General features: G+C 41.3%; 1 pseudogene; it reads left to right on the top strand.

The window, feature by feature from the left end:
• Positions 1-1,582: 1,582 nt before the first annotated feature.
• Positions 1,583-2,168, top strand: LOC144367799 (COMM domain-containing protein 2 pseudogene; annotated as a pseudogene).
• The last annotated feature ends 13,618 nt before the right edge of the window (positions 2,169-15,786 follow it).

Raw genomic sequence — 15,786 nt, forward strand, 5'->3', positions numbered from 1 at the left:
GCTATAAACATTGATGTGGCTGTGTCGCTGTAGTATGCTGTTTTTAAGTCCTTTGGATATAGTCCGAGGAGAGGAATAGCTGGGTCAAATGATGCTTCCATACCTCCATACTGTTTTCTATATTGGCTGCACCAATTTGCAGTCCCACCAGCAATGTATGAGTGTATCTTTTTCCCCACACCCTCACCAACACTTATTGTTGTTTGTCTTCTTAATAGCTGCCATTCTGACTGGAGTGAGATGATATCTTAGAGTGGTTTTGATTTGCATTTTTCTGATGGCTAGAGATGATGAGCATTTTTTCTTATATTTATTGATTGATTGTATATCCTCTTCTGAAAAGTGTCTGTTCAGGTCCTTAGCCCATTTGTTTGGGTTATTTGTTTTTCAGTGTTTAGCTTTTTGATTTCTTTATGTACCCTAGAGAGTAGTGCACTACCTGATAAGTGAGGTGTAAAGATTTGTTCCCAGGATGTAGGCTCTCTGTTCACCTCACAGATTGTTTCTTTTGCTGAAAAGAAACTTTTTAGTTTGATTCCATCCCATCTATTTATTATGGGTTTTAATTCTTGTACAGTAAGGGTCTTATTAAGGAAGTTGGGGCCTAATCCCACATGATGAAGATTAAGGCCTATTTTTTTCTTCTATTAGATGCAGAGTCTCTCACAACTCTCTTTACAATACTGAGTAAGTGGTAATTATTTTACTTGGGTAGACTTTTCATAGGGTCAGAATAGATGTCATGAAAGAAAGAGAGTTGTCCATCAGTGGGGGACAGGTCTCTGCTTCATGGCTACTTAGTGTTGAGTGAGTTCTATAATCAGTGTTCTGATACTCCCACATTAAAAAAAATATGTCCAACATATATTCTTCCCAAGGAAAGCTCTATCACAGAGGTTACTATTATTACCCTTCTATAAAAGTGGATGTCTTATGATCATATTTTTTCTTTTTACTCTGTAGTGGAAGGAAACATTCTCAACCCATGTAGCAGGAATCATCTATCAATAGAATAAAAACACAAGTTCATCAACACATTCTTAATAATCTCAGAAACAGAACTGTCCACATGGAAAACTTGGATTCACGATGGAGATGGCATCATAGAGAAGTAGGAAAAGAGATAATTACTTAACAAATGGGGCTGGAGAATTGACATTCCACAAATAAAATACACACTTGCATTCCCACATCATTCCATATGCATGGTCAACTCTAGATATATTAACCATGTTAATATTTTAAAAGTAAATTTTAGAATGATTAGTGGAAAGTATTGCAGATAGCTTTTAAAACACATGAAAACACATGATCACATGAGAAAAGATTATTAATTTGAGCACATAAAATTAAAAACATCTGGGGTTGGGGCTGGAGCTCGGTGGTGGAGTGCTTGCCTACCATGTGCAAGGTGCTGGGTTTGATTCTCAGAACCACATAAAAATAAATAAATAAAATAAAAGTATTGTTTCCAACTATAACTAAACAATATTTTTTAAAAACATTAAAGACATCTGTATGTCCAAAGATGTCTTAAACAGGAAGACGGGGTGCTGCGGGGGAAAAAGAGTGCCCAGCGAAGATGCTGCTGGACTTGTGGGAAGAGCCTAAGGAGCAGCTGGCCTTCCTGCAGAAGTGGTAGTGGAGCTTGAGTGGATCGGGGTGGAGTTCCTGAGGCCAGGGACCATCCCCAAGGTCTACGAGGGCGCCGCCAGGAAGCTCAACGTGAGCAGCAACACTGTCCAGCATGGTGTGGAAGGGTTGACCTACCTGCTCACCCAGAGCTCCAACTCATCATTTCTGAAGTGGATTTCCAAGACTCTGTTTTGGTTCTGGGATTCTCTGAAGAACTGAGCAAATTATTGCTTCAGCTTTACCTGGACAACAGAAAAGAGATCAGGACTATTCTGGGTGAATTGGCACCCAGCCTTCCCAGTTACCACAGCCTTGAGTGGCAACTACATGTACAACTTGCAAGCAGAAGTCTCAGGCAACAGATTCAGCCAGCAGTGACTATCAAACTACACCTAAATCAGAATGGAGACCACAACACCAAAGTTCTGCAGGCAGACTCAGCCACCCTACTGCATTTAGTTCAGCAACTGTAACAATCCTTGGAGGAGATGAAAACAAACCACTGTAGGAGAGTAGGTCACAACATCAAGTAGGACCAAGTGTTAAAGTCCTACTGCCTTTATCTCATTTGTGAATGGATGAAATTCCGGAATTACTTTCCAGAATTAATTTTTATTAATTGGTGTTGATAAATGCATCTAGATTCCATGAAATTCCTTTTCCTATTCCAGGATATTGAGGTCATGGTCAGAAGCTCAATCAAAGGTCCTTTTCTGGTGCTAAATGTGGTCAGCTTCTTGACAAATTGAAATGGAATTTTGTATTTTAAATGTGTAAATAGGATTGAATCAACTGGAAATAAATCTATACTGTTCATATCTTCTGTATATATGAGTAATACCCCGGTTTTGGTACATTTTTGTCTGCTTAACTAGTTTTTTCCTCCTTATTGATCAATTTTGAGAATAAAATTTACAGCTAATTCCTTTCCTGTTCAGAGTATTTATAAATAGTACAATATTTCTGACTTTTAAAAGCATCTCATGATGTTACTAGCTACAGAATAATGTAAAGTGAGTATGAGTTTGTAAATTATATGCCCATATTATAGTTATAGAAAGTTCATGCATTTTTCTTTGAATGTAAACATAAGTAGTTTTTACCATATTGCTGAAGTTTGACTTATGGTTCATTGACTTAAGTAGTACTCAATTTTGTGTGATTGTTAATAATATTTCCACAAGGATTAATTTTTCCCATATACCCAAAGCAACTAAGAGACACACTGTCATTTACATTTGTAAATAATGGATACAAGAATAATGTAATCAATGCTTGATTATAGAGGGGGAAAATGATGTCTTAAACTAAAAATGTTTAGAAATTTAAGAATATATTTTCAATATAACTGATAGAGTTTCAATATAATTAACACACTTGAAAATTAAAAATATGTAAAGATAACCTACAAATTGGTAAGAAAAATATAATTAATCTAGTTAAAAATGACCAAAATATATGACCAGAAATTTTACAAAGGAATACAAATGACTATCAAACACAGAAAATGAATGTAACATTATCAATAACAATAAATATAGACCTCATAATAAAATAGCTTCTGAAGGTTTTATTGCCAACAGCCTAGAGACCGAGAGAAAGTGCCTGGACACCTCCAGGGAGACTAGACCAAGGGCATCTCACATGTGATCGACACTTGTAGCAACTGTTGCTGCTTCTAGGAAGAGAGCTGGGTGTGGTCCCTGGGCTGACCTCTCATATGCCCTGTGACCAGCAGCCACATTCCTAGCACATAAACCAGGGACAATCCCACACAAGGGAGGCCTGTGCCTGAAGCTTGTAGCAATGAGGTTCAGAGCATCAAAAACCTGGAGACCTCTCAAAAGTGCATAAGCAGGAGAGTGAGCAAGGCAACCAGGAACATCCACAGGCTGACTCCAGTCAAAACCAGTGAGCACAGTGGGTGAGTTTAAGGACCACCACTCTTTAATGGCTATTTTTGTGTGTCCAGCTGGCAAGGTTATGGTCCCCAGTTGTTTGGTTAAGCATCAGTCTAGATGTGGAAAAATACTTCTTAGCTGTGATTAACATTGACTTTGAGTAACATAGGACACACTTTATACTGTAGGTGGGCATCATCTAATCAGTTGACAGCCTGAAGAGCAAGAACTGAGGTTCCTAAAGCAGAAAGGATTATTCTCAAGGCTGAAACATAGAAGACTCACCTGAGTTTTCAACCTGCTAACTTATGGAATTGACTGGAGATTGCAGCATCTAATTTTTCCTAAATTTCCAGCCTGCTGACAAGTGCCATGTATTTCAGATGGTCTGCTCCCATAATATGAAACAACACATCAAAACTAATCTTTCTCCCATTCTCTCTCTCATTATCTCTTCCCAGACTACACAGAATGCAGATACATTCAACAGAATATTTTTGTTAAAGGATCACTAAAATGTTATACATTTATATGCATTTGTACACACACACACACACACACACACACACACAAACACATACACATATAATGTTAGGAATACTAACAGCTTCAATAAAACTTCAAAGAAAGTGAGAGAATAAGAACTCCTAAAGGTGAAAGGAGGCAGGGGAAAGCATATACTTCCATGAAAGTTGTTACACTTGAATTTTCAAGGTAGGTTTATGAGAAATAACTAAAAACTTAATAAAAGCAGGCCAGTATGGACAATGTAAGTGTGTTATCAATGTGAGTTATGGGCAATTGAATCTTTGGCATCTGATATCTCTTGAAACATGAGAAAATTAATAATCAATGTTTCAATGATGTGCATGGATTTCCGGTAGCACTGGATGGAGGTAGAAGAGGAAAACACAGGCCACATGCTGAGGAGAGACACTTTCCCACACTTGTGCTCATTTTTCAGTCATCTGACCAGCGAACATAACTGTGGAATCTTGGCTGTCCCTGGAGTCACCTGGGAAGTTCTTAGTGCCTGGATCTCGCCCCCAGACATCCACATTTATTGGCCTTAGAATGAGTTTAGAAAAGGACATATCTGAAGGCTCACCAAGGGGTTCTCAGTGCAGGTCTGGGACTCCCTGCGGGACAGGATGCTCTCAGGCTGCAGGTGTCTGAGCTCTGATTTAAAGTTAGTTTCAAGCAAGTGAAAAGCACAACCAGATCTGCTTTGTACAAAGAGTACAGGGCGGAGGGTAGAGGACAGATGAGCAAGAGGACAGGCTGGCAGTCGCAAGGCAGTTGGACTCCCTTCTTGGTGGCTTTGGAGAAAGGTGAGGCATTTGGAAGCAAATGTACTGACTGTGGGATGTGGAGGCCGAGAGGGGAAGATGCTCAGGGGTGTCTGGTGGGACCCAGCATTTCAAGTTGGTGATTAGGTAGGTAGCGATGTGATGTGATTAGGAAGTAGTGATGGTGAGCAGATTGGAACCCCTGGCCCTTTGATGTGCCAGCGTTGCAGTGCCTGGGAACTCTTTGCTGCAGAAAAATATTTGTTAATCATTGGATGGCTTGAGAGAAGGTTAAAAGCAATGAGTGAATATGGGCATAGTGACATATTCTTGTAATCCCATCTGCTCAGGAGGTTGAGGCAAAAGGATCCTGAGTTCAAAGCCAGCCTCAGCAAAAGTGAGATGCTAAGCAACTCAGTGAGATCCTGTCTCTAAATAAAATACAAAAAAGGGCTGGGATGTGGCTCAGTGGTTCAGTGACCCTGAGTTCAATCCCTGGTACCCTTACTCCCCCCCAAAAAAATTTTTTTTAAATAAAAGCAATGAGTGATCTATGGGTTTCCTCCCAGAGGACTGTTCAGGAAACTTTGCTTCTCGTTCTCTGGTTCCTTGTGCCATGTCTGTTGGTGGCACAGCTTCTCTAGCGCAGGATTAATAGTTACTATGAAACCCACAGACTTCTCATGGGTTGTTCCACGGGGCCAGTTGCACTCACCTCGGTCTTCAGGTTTCCAAAATGCTGGTGTAGTCCCATGATCATCTTCTTGGTTTTATTTTATCTGTTTTTAAACAAAAGTGAGGATCTATTGAATTGTCAACTAAAGTAATTAGCAAATAACATTTTCCCCCTTAGTTCACAGTGTCACAGCAAACCATCTAAAAGGTATTCATTAGCAGAGTAATTTTTTTTGTCATAATACTTCTTTTTTATTACAATATCCAAAAAACTGGGTATGCAAGTTTAGGGGATCTCAAGACCCCTTCTTCAATTGTAGGAATGTGCCATCTCAAGACTGTATATTTCAACTATAAAGAAGTTCAAATGTAAAGAAAAAAGAAAATGCAATTTTTTCATAAACATTCTGTGTCTTTTACTACCAATCACATATTCTTTTGTAAACCCTGAAAAATTTCCCTGTTAACCAAATTATATATATATAATATACATGTATTATATACACATATAGTGAGTGTGTATAAAGTATTCGTATCTCCCCTTCCCCAAAGATCAGCTGTTTTCCTTAATCATCTCTTATTAGTGTCAACAAACGGCTACAGATACATATTACTTTGAGAATTAAATACATAATTGTGAAATTCAAACAAGCCAAAGGGCGAGAGGAAAAAGCACTATGCGGATGGCACATCTGGGGGTCATTTACCAAAACATGTCTTTCTGCATCACGGGTTCCCTCTTCTGTAGACTGACTCTCACGGAAATTCTCTTTATTGCAAGCACAGCCTCCAAGGCACTGGGCAGTTTCCTCACCGCCACCAACCCGGCGTTCCAGTATTGCTATCCTCAAATGCAACTGCTCCCTGCACAGCCTGGAGCCAGGACCCTGAAGGAGGGCCGCTGCGTGGGCCCCGGGCCCCTGCCACCTGTGCCCAGGGAGCCAGAGCTCAGGCCATTTCATCCCGAGTGTGCTGTGGTTCACTCACACACTGAGCACAGCCTGATGCCCCCCAACTGCACCCGATGTCTTTGAGTGGGGAGTTCTGAGTGTGACCGATTTGAACAGACCGCGGCTGTTTCCAGCTGAAAAGGAGTGAGGTGGACAGACACGCCCCTTCTGCCTCAGTCCTCTGCAGCGGGCCAGGAGGCTGTGGGCTGGGCGTGGCTGAGAGGGCCTGGGGTGGCCTGGGGTGGCGCAGGGGAAGGGGCTAAGGAGGCCGATCAGGACGAGTGCCTGGAGCAGCAGGCACCATCTCTCTTCTCCACGTGGCACCTGCATATCAGACCTGGTCCATCTGTGACTTCCGAGTCTACTTAGTCCTCCTTCCATGTAAATGCCTTCTTTCACTCTCAAGCAAACAGATTAAATTTGCCATGAGAAAAGTTCCTCATCTAGAACCAAACCCTCTGCCTTTCAGGCCATTAGGCCTTCACTATGTCACTGCATGTGAGGCCCTAAAGCAAGCGTCCATGCTCTGCACCCACTGAATGGAAGCCCCACCTGGGAGGAACCTGGAGGAGGCAGAGCTGGGCTGATGCAGGGCTCCCAGCAGCCCCGCCTCCCTGGGACCTGAGGCAAGTGGATCTGCATCCAAGTGGCAGCAATAGAGGCTCAGTGGTAAAGTGGCTCTCTGGGTTTGGATGCCAGATGGAGCAACATGATTTCAGTTTATTTGGAAATAAACAAGCAGCCAACCTTGATTCTAGATATGACATAGTCATATTTGTGTTTCAAGAAGCTGGAGAAAATGAAGTGCCCAATGTTTAGGGGGCAGAGTCCATTGGGAGAGGCTTGAGGCAGGGGATTATTAGAAGCGAATTTCCTTAAGGGTTCCCTAGGGCTGTGCCAGGAAGGGGCAGAAGAGGTGCAGCAGCAGAGTCGTGTGGGGGACTCTGGAAGAGAAAGACAGAGGTCATGGGTGCCCACTGTTCCCAGCATTCGTAGCCAGAAGCATGTCTCATATTTGAAATAGGGAACCCAGAAAAGAAGACATGGAGGAGAGGAGACTGGAATTAGGTGAAGCTTTAAAGGACCAGCAGTTTGAGAGGCCTGGAAGGCACAGGGAAGAGAAGGTCTCCAGACTCAGATAAACCCAGGTTTGGGGAGATGAATGCAGGGGACCTCTGTGTGATCCAACTGGGGGAGGAAAGCAATTGAGAGAACTAAAAAAAGGGAAAAGTCCCAACAAATACAGGCATCCAAGGCAAGCAGGAAAGGAACGTTTAGAAACCAAGCTGCCAGTGAGGATGGAGGCCCATCGAGAGGATAACTTCCAACCCAGTGAAGCAGCTCTGCCTGGGAGAGGCCCTGGCTGGGAACAGACCCTCCCAGGACCAAGGCCCAGCACCTGCAGGGCTGAGGCCAGACAACAAGTGAAGCCAGAGGTCATTGATCAGGCGGCTTCCTGCCAGTCAAGGTGGGGCTGAAGCAAAGGGCTCCATGTGGCAGGACCCAGATAACTCAGGTACCAGGACCTGGGACTGTGAGGGAGCGAGAAGGGCATTGTAGGGGCTAAGAGAGGCACCTGGGTAAGAAGACAGAAGGTAGATTTGTGTTGCACTAAAAAGGTGAAAGAAAACCTCAGGAGCTTGCAAGCAAGTTCTGAGGTGCACAACTTGGTTTTCTATGTAGATGCCCCTCCCTGTACTCTGGGGTCACTCCTGCTGCCACACCTGGGGATGTGGGCACTTCTCACTGAGCTGGAACCAACGACAGAAGCCAGGGAGGGAGAAGACCCTTGTCAGGACACTGCATGGGCCCTGCAGGGTGACTGGAGAGACCTTCCAGCTGTCCTGACCCGGGCCTGGGGAAGCCATTTATCAGTCAGGGAAGGCATATAAAGGGGAGACTCAAGCATGCTCACACAGCTCTCACCCCAGTCTTGGAGCTCTGCTGGGGGATAATTTGTTTTATATATTTTACAGATGTATTTGGTAACATAGGAAGTTCCCAATGTTTATTGGGAATATAATCATATGTCCAAGTCAGGTCAGACTTTAACGACTTCTCTCTCCAAATTCAATGTTGACTGGGCTTTGAAAACCAGTGAAATTTTTATGTTAATTGTGCTGCTCTCTAAACTGGAAGGGAGTTTCCCTTCCCTGAGTCACTCCAACATGTGTCTGTGTTAGCTCCTGCCCAGGCCCTGCTGAATGACAGTTGCCGCACATGACCCCATCTGCAAGTGTTTCCAGGACAAAGCATCCCAGTCTCTATGTTAAAAAGGGTTTCCTTGCTGTTGAATTTAACATCAGACCAGAGATAGTGACTATGTCTTTTACCACTCAAAGAGAGCAGGGAAAATCCGATCTCCTTCTCAATGTAGTCAAAGCCAGTGCAGCATTTTCCAGGGGGAAGAAGAACGAAGGGAGGCCCACCATGTTGGGCTGTCAGACACAAGAGCTCATGTGCTCAGTGCAGGTGGAAAGCAACATTGGTCATCAGGCATCCTCAAAAAGGCTAAGAGAGAGGAGAGCCACAGGAGATCTTTCCTGGCAGATATTACCTTCTTCCATCTCATTCTAAATACAGAGCTCAAAGTACACCTAGTATTTTGAGGGGTGGAAAGACCATCTTGCCATGATCATGCAAAAAAAATATAGTTATGCAATAAAGTTGAGCCAATTGTTTGCCTTTTCAAGAAAAAGAAAAGACTGGCCTTGGTTGCATTTGGTGTCCATTGCTGGACCAACCTAGGGATGAAAAGTTCTGGAGACCTGAGGAGAGCTGGCCCTTCCTAGTTTTTTGTTTGTTTGTTTGTTTGTTTTGTTTTGTTTTGTTTTTGCAGTCCCAATGTCTAACTCTGCAGAGGTTGAATGTACTCCTGGACATGTGGATAATCATATTGCTCATAACTCAACTCTTCACACCTTAAATTGAGCCATGATTGACTTTGGAGAAAATGTCCTCTCATATTAAATAGCCTTTTGTCTTGGCATCTAGGAAACAGAACTGTGCACTGAGCACTGTGAGTAGGGGTAGGAGCAAGCAGTCAAGGCCCTGTGCTCCCTGGTTCTGGCTGGGGTGGACAGCAGTGGTCAGAGAAGATCCAGAAGTACAGCTCTCAGACAGCTGAGTGTGCTGCCACCATGGGGCAGGATGGCACCCAAGGGTGATGAGGCACAGTGACCCTTAGGGATCCTTGGTGACCAGAGGGGCCCAGGCTGTGCTCTGTGCAGAAGACCCAGCATCAGGCTGCAGATACTGCTTTCCTCTCTGATGTGAAGTGACCGGATGGTAGCAGGGTACATATCCATGAGATGCCCATGCACACTCAGGAGGCACAAGCAAAACTGTAAACCCATTGCTGGGGACCATCCTCTCTGCCCTCTGCCTAATTGCTGGAAAACTGAGGTTCAGTGACTCCCCTTTCTGGGGCTCCATTTCTCCAAGTGAGTGACTGCATCTGCTGATGGCTGAGCGTTCCTCAGACACCACTCTGCTCTGTCTGAATGACATGTCATTACAGCATCAGGCAACACAGTGCAGTGGTGAGTCTCAGACATGCTTTTTAAAGGGAAATTTTGTTTCTTAATTGTTTGCCTAAAGAGTCTGTTGTACTTCCAAAAAATAAAAATACAGAAAACCGCAATAAGTGTTAAAGCAAAATACCTTTTATTTATGTAGTGAGTCTGAAAAAATTTTACTGTGCAATAGTCCCAGCCAGTCCTTTTTTACAAAAGCATTCTCATTACCTCAATTTTATTGACAAGAAATGAAAAGAGGAGAAAATTGTAGATGCATAAGAAAAATCCACTTTTAATAATGCCAAGTCGTGTTCCTATATGATATCTAAGAATTTATAATCAGATTGTATAATCAGAGTGCCAGATATAATTTCTATAGGCCCAAATATTGCTAATTCCTATTTCAAACACTATGAATATTTTTGGGAATTATTTCCACCACCTCGAAGGACTTTTAAGCTATTAGCTTATGTAGCATTCAAGTACCTGCCAAGCATTTTATTAGTCTCTCCAAGCACACAACGCAAACCTCAAGATTCCTGTTGAAAAAGCTCCAGGTTCTGAATGTTAGAAAATGATCTTAAGTTGCTTTAAGAGAACTCTCAAGGTAAAGCTATAGGAAGACTGACCAAGCCTTAGAGAAAGAAAACAAGGAAAAAAGGAAGAAACAAAGTGTCCCCCAGATTCAGGGGGAGGGGGAATTTTAAAGTAAGTGAATACTCAGTGCATCCTGGAGCTAGGTAGTGACCAGTGACCATTTGTCCTATAAGACCACAAAGGCTGGAGGGAATAAGTGAGCTGAGCAGAGCCACAAAACTGGTGAGTAAAGGACCTGGCTTCAGCCTTCCAGGTCTTGCTCCAATGCCTCCAGCCACATTCTGTCTGGGACCTGACCTGTCTTCCCTGGGACCATGTCTACAGAGGCTGCTGCAGCAAAGGCCTCAGCATTTGTAGAGCGCACTGTGAGGATTGCAATTCCGCCTTCTCTCTTTGTTCACACACTTGGCAGTGGATGTTTCTGGCTGTTTCCATTATTCTGGACTAGATACTCTGAAATTAAGCCCTCCTCAATGGCAATATATTGAGTATTGCTGACTGATTCAACTAAGAGAACTTGGCACATGGCAGCAGGCACTGAGAGATCAATTCTGTGACCTCTTCAGCTGCGTGGGCAAAGGGAGTCCTAAACTGACTGAATGCTGTTTTCTCAGAATCACTAGGCAATACTGGGCCGAAGTGGACCTGGGGCGAGCAGTTTGCACCCCTCAGAACCCGCACATAACAAATACATGTATCCAGCAATGATTTTTTACTTCTGTTAAAGGGGTTTTGTCAGAATTGAGTAAAATTAGGAATGTAAAATATACATGCATATATATGCATATATAGTATATATATGCTAGACTATATTGCATATTTTATTTTATATACTAAAAAGCATAAATATATATATATATGTGTGTGTGTGTGTGTGTGTGTGTGTGTGTGTGTGTGTGTATTCAATTCTCAGCATTTGAAAACCTTCATCTCTCCCCGACTCTCTTGTAATGAGGAACTGAATTCAGGTGTATGTTACCAATTAGGTACCTTTTAAAAAGGCTGGAGCCCTTTTTAAAGTTTTGAGTCCTCTCCAAGTTGCCCAAACTTGTTTTGAATTTGAGATTCTCCTTCCTTATGTGCATGGCTTACGATATAATGGTGAGTATTAACTTAGTGGCATAAAATGGTATTAGCAAAAGTTTTACAAGGCATGGATACCTAGTAGACTGAATTTTTCAAACTTAGAACTAGAAAGCCACAGCTTAAAAAAATAGAGTATATGCATGAGTATTATGTTTCTTATCCTTTATATACAACTATCTTGAGGCAAATGTAAATGTTCCAGGTCTACTAACCCATTTAGTGGTATCACATATTGGAACCAATTTCCTATAACTAACATTCAGGAAAAGTCATACCACATAAACTTATGTATTTGTTTTCTAAAACATAAACCTGAGAAAGCATACAACCCAAAACATAAGCAGCATTAAAGTCTGGTGATTAAAAATGGACCCTGGAGCCTGCCTGCCTCCTGGCTCTGCACTTACTAGCTGACTAACTTTCAACCTTTCTTTGTGTTTCTATTTCTTCAGGTATAAAATCAGAGTAATAATAACAACAATGGTAATTATAGCAATAGTAATGAGGAAATAATAGTACTTCCTCATAGGATTATTTTGAGGAGTAACATAAAGAATTAAAAATATATTAGGAGCTGCTGGAGCTTAGCGCAGCCTGCGGGGGGACTGGGCGCACTCAGGCCGCTGGTGCCAACTACGACCCTTGGCTGGCTGGTGCCCAATCCCGAGGCATGCTGCCGGGAACCGCTGGGGCGCGAGCTTCTTCTCTTCACTACTTCAGCCTCATTAGGACTCTGAGCTCATGATTGCCTAGCAGCCTGGGGTTCTCTCTAAAAGGAAGATGTTAGGGCTGGGGATGTGGCTCAGCGGTAGCGCGCTCGCCTGGCATGCGTGCGGCCCGGGTTCGGTCCCGAGCACCACATACCAACAAAGATGTTGTGTCCACCCAGAACTAAAAAATAAATGTTGAAAAAAAATTCTCTCACTCTCTCTTAAAAAAAAAAAAAAAGAAAGATGTTAATTCTTCATTTAATGGCAAATTTGTTTTCTGTTGTAAGTTTGTGTGCATGTTGGGATGAAGCTATGTCTGGGGACAGTCAGTTGGAACCCAGGTCTGCACATTCTATTGTGCACTAGTAGATTAGACTTGGTTTTCAATTTCTCTGCCTCAAACCAACATTAGGAATTGAAGAAAATGCTAAAGTTGGTTTAACACTAGTCATATATTAAACACAACTTGTATAGAATTAAAAGTATCAGCAAATTTCAAATGCAATTTGATAGTAATTTCTATCATCATCATCTAGTAGCTTAAAACTCCGTATTTACCAGAAACTGTACAAGAATTGCTAACTCATGCCTCCTTTGAACTCATGTTGTAAATTTCTAGCTCATTTATAACAAAATGACTCTCAACTTTTAAGGAATAGAAATAAATAATCTGTTGATTTTAGGAGCCAAATAAAAGTTAAAAAAAAAAAAAAAGCTAAAAGTAACATATTTAAGGGCTGGGGCTGGGACTGGGGCTCACCTGTAGAGTGTTTACCTTGCACATGTGAGGCACTGAGGCACTGGGTTCAATCCTCAGGACCACATTTAAAAAAAATTTATAAAGTTATTGTGTCCATGTACAACTAAATATATATACTTAAATATATATTTAATAATATATAAATTTAATAAATATAAATTTAAATATATTAAATAATATATTAATTAATTAATTCTCCCACTTGATATATCTTTTAAGAATTTTGTTGTTCGACCTGTTTTTTTGCAACTTAATTTTTGAAGAAATTGTGTTGTTTGTCCAATAGAATGGCCCACAGTCCAAGTTTTGTTGGATGTATCATGTGGCATAATTTAATATTTTTCTCTGTCCTAAAGCTTACAAACCAGGAGTTGGATCTAGAACCTATTGGTACTATTAACCATTTGGGGCTGATAATTCCTTGTTGAGGATGGGGGCTTCCTGTACATGTAGGCTGTTTAGTAGCATCCTTGGCCTCTACCCACTAGATGGCTATCACAATCCTCCATACCCACCATCCCCCACAAAAAAACACAAACAAAAACCCAGGTCTCAAGATCTTGTCAAATGTTTTCATAGCACACCTATGTTCTGCTGTGAAAAGTAGGTTACTTGTATTACACAATTAACAATATGGTTGATGTCACCACTGCAGATTAAAAGATCATTAGGTCTGGAACCACAGATACTTCGAAGAGAACACCTGAACACAATTTTAGAAATACTTAATTTAAGCCTGCTCAGAATGGCTGACTCAAAAGCAACATATAGAGAATGTGAATTTCCGTTTGAGAAGGAAAAAATATTAGAGACAATAATAAAATAAAATAGTAAAAACGCAAGTAATTTCTTTTCCATGATGGAAAATTCTTTTCCATTATTGGAAACTTCTTTTTCCAGAAGTGTTTTTCTAAGACTTGTTGAACAACTTAAGATGTTGGACTTACACAATAGAAATAATGATGGTTTTTCTTTTGGAGAGGCACTTTATACTTTTATTATAAACCAAGCATTTTGGCCTTGCAGAAAAGTATTATTTTAGTAATGCAGTTTTCATGCTCAAAATTGATTTGTGTGCTATAAAATTACTTTAAACACAACACAAGTCAGAAGAGATTAATAAAATAATGCTTTTAAATTAAAAGAGAGCTGGAAGCTGTGCTGCACACCTGTAATCCCAAACGAGTGGGGAGGAGCCAAAGTTCAAGGCCAGCCTCAGCAACTCAGTGAGGCCCTGACCAACTTAGTGAGATCCTGTCTCAAAACAGAAAATCAAAAGGTCTGAGGATGTCTCAGTGGTACACCATCTCTGGGTCCAAATTCCTAGTACCAAAAAAATTTTAAAAAATAATAATTTAAAAGTGAACTACCATTTTTGTTTGTCTTTGCAAGTGACATCATTATCTGGATAAGGATGACAGATAATATATTTAAAGGATTTAGGAGGAGGATTCAGATTGAGAGACAACCCCACTTATAATTTAACCAGTGAATATTAATTCTTCAAAAACTTTCTCTGTATCAGATTTGACATGTAATACTTGGCTGTTTGAGGATGCTTTAAAGGCACCCCTGTTGTGGAGGGTGTTGACAATAACCTGGAGCAGATAGGGTGGCAAACTTTGCTTCCTGGAACCCTTGAGAGTTGCCCTCTACCTGTGATTGACTTTCAGAATCCTTATCCCTTCTGTTGGTATCCTTCAGTTTTGAGTCATCAGTGGTTTCATGAGGTGTGCATGGTGCATCATTCCTCTAGTGGTTTTTGAAGGAATGTTTGTTTGGGGTGTCTTCAGTACTATCAGTGCTATTGATTTGGGAACAGGTATGTTTAAGCCTTATGGGTAAAGTTTTAAAAATCAAATCTGAAAAACAATTATGGCTCCAGATTCTATTTATCATTTCCAGGTGATTTAAGGACGAATTGGCCTCATTTCCACCAGAACTTTTTGCAAATGAGAAGTGTTTCTCCTTCTTTTTCTATCAGTGAATGGTGTCTTTCTTTGTCACCTGTTGTCTATCTTCCTTATCTCTATCTCCATTTTATTTTCCCTTTCCCTGACTCCACTTTTCCCTGTATCTTCTCCTGTCTCATTTGGTCTACTTTATTCTCTTCTCTTCCTTTTGTAATTTCCTCTCCTTTCCATACCTCTGTCTCTATTGCTTTTCTCTCCCCAATACCATTGCTCCCCATTCCACCCACCATTTCTCTTCATCAGGAACATGTTCGTGATATTGTTAATGACATAGCCAGTTCTGTTTTAATCGGGAACACCATCATCTTTATTAAAGGGAATGGTGGATAAATGCATAAGTAATTAATGCATTTTAAAATAGACTTCAGAGGGTGTTTGGGGTTAAAGAACTTCTCCACATTTCCTTCCAAAAACCTTATTTATTATTTAACAGTGGCTGCTCCACTCCAGCCTCTGATAATTCCTTACTTCTTATTAGTTTGCTTCAATTCAGGCATCATGTGTTTCCATATAGAGAGTTTTTGGTGCCTTGATTTTCCAGTACTTAAAAGGATGTTTGGTTTGGAGGTTTCCTGAGTTTTTGTGGCTCAATCTTGGTATTATTGTGTTTGGAGTGTGAAGGGATAAGTTGTGAGTCTGAAAAATTCAGCACGGAACTCACATAGTAACCAAAGAGCCTCATTTCTATCTTT

Source organism: Ictidomys tridecemlineatus, chromosome 11 (assembly GCF_052094955.1).
Source record: "Ictidomys tridecemlineatus isolate mIctTri1 chromosome 11, mIctTri1.hap1, whole genome shotgun sequence".
Lineage (NCBI taxonomy): Eukaryota > Metazoa > Chordata > Mammalia > Rodentia > Sciuridae > Ictidomys > Ictidomys tridecemlineatus.